A 1,792-nucleotide genomic window follows, 5' to 3' on the forward strand; every position below is an offset into this window, starting at 1 on the left:
AGTTCGTCCAATAGTGTCGGAAATAGAAACTCGCGGTGAGGTAACAGAAACGGAGCGATTAGGGGGCACGTTTCGAATCGAAACGACATGCTTTTCTTGTTCTCGAAAGTAGGTCGATTGTGTGGCTAATGTATTACATACACCTCAATCATTACCGGGATTCCACTGGGGAATAAAGGCACTCGTGATTGACGTGAGTACTTCTCTAAGCACGAGAAATAACACAAAGCCTCGGTCATTGATTTATTTTGTGTCCGTCCCTTTCATTTTTGTGCGTGCTCCAGATGTTGCCGGGGATTGCGGTTGTGTGATCATTTTATTGTGCGTGAAGATGGAAGTCGGCGTGATGTAGCCGGGCTCGCAGACGTATCAGAGTGCGCATGCGCATCAGCCGCTCGTGCCATATTGGAACGAGGTCGGGGACCAGAAGTGCGTCAAGAGAGCAGGACGTCACGCGAGTCGTCCCGGAAGTATCCCCCAGAACAAATCGGCAACAGCTTTGCGTTGACTTAAGCACGCACCATGCTTTTATTTTGACAGTCAGAAACCGGATGCGAGTGTGTGACTCGCGTAGGTTTCACATAACTGCTAGCGAGCTGGCAGGCTGCGAGAGGATCGGCATCTAAAAAAGCGACTTGGAAAAACTACTTAACGGTAAGAGACGAATTCGGCGACCAAATATTCACGTACTGCGCACAGTTTGTTGCATTTTGCCGACAGCGTTTAGCGCCGCGGTGCGGCACTCGCCTTTTTTCCTGCCTCTCAAAAAGACGAGTCCCGCTCGGTCGTGTAAAGCGCCTCCTTATTGCTCGTCAGCCCGTGCTCGCTCTTATTGCTGCGGGAGCCCGTGACGTGCAGTAACTTGACTCGCTCCTTCCACGCGTCCGCGGAGTGTGTACGCACATGTAAACGCTCGCGCTTCCGTGCACACGTCTACTCATCTCTCCGAGGCGAGGTCGGAGACGTCCGTGAGCGGCCATGCGTCGTGCACGCGTCAGTGGGAAAGTTACGGCGGCGCAAAAGGGGAACGGTGCACCCTCCGGAAGACAGCGAAAAGGGACATTTGCCCAAGAATAGCTCCAACGGGGTTTTCCCTAATACGCGACATGTCGCGCGAGCCGAGCCCGTGTTCGGCAAATCTCGTTTTTCTTCCACATGTCACGTCGGCGCTTGCAAAGTGGCGGATGATGTTCGGGTTGCCTTGTTGACTTCACTGCAACGCACCCGCCTTGCGGCCTCCAACTTCCCAATGGCGCAACCTGACTGAAGGGCAAAGTGGGGCAAACGTCGTGAAATGAAACTTTTTAGTCCGTTCAAATCATTTCGCAAAAGGAAGTACGAGCTTGCATTTTTGCAAATCGAGTATGTCATTCTGTCCTTTTCGTGGACCAACGCTCATCAAATGACACCCAGGAGTCCGACAAGTGTGTCTGTACCGCTTGTGCGCGTCTATTTTCCCCTCAAACTAACGCAACTCACAGCCATTAATGTCGAATTGTTTCTCAATGTATTGGCACCCGTAAGGTTGCAAACATTTCCATTGTCCAACTTCACGCAAATTTCAGGTTCGATTGTGATACACATGCTTGTTTTATTTCTGTGCGCATTTCTCTGTGGAAGGAAGTGGTACAAAAGAGTGTTTTCCTTTTTTCCCCGCAATTCACAACACTTCCGGGGCTCGACTAATTTCTGGTTGTTGTTGTTGAAATATCCCATCCCAAATATAAAGATCCCATTTTCCAATCCGCTTTATCCTCACAAGGATGGGGGGGGGGGGGGGTTGGCGGGGCTG

General features: G+C 51.0%; 1 protein-coding gene across 1 annotated transcript in view; it reads left to right on the top strand.

The window, feature by feature from the left end:
- The first annotated feature begins 291 nt into the window (after window positions 1-291).
- LOC109523756 (scm-like with four MBT domains protein 1) overlaps window positions 292-1,792 on the top strand; it is a 14,443-nt gene continuing 12,942 nt past the window's right edge. Inside the window, 1 exon segment of the mRNA XM_019883133.1 lies at window positions 292-654. The gene's annotated coding sequence lies outside the window, so the exon portion shown is untranslated.

The sequence above is a fragment of the Hippocampus comes genome, unplaced genomic scaffold (genome assembly GCF_001891065.2).
Source record: "Hippocampus comes isolate QL1 unplaced genomic scaffold, H_comes_QL1_v1.1 scaffold844, whole genome shotgun sequence".
In the NCBI taxonomy this organism is placed as follows: Eukaryota; Metazoa; Chordata; class Actinopteri; order Syngnathiformes; family Syngnathidae; genus Hippocampus; species Hippocampus comes.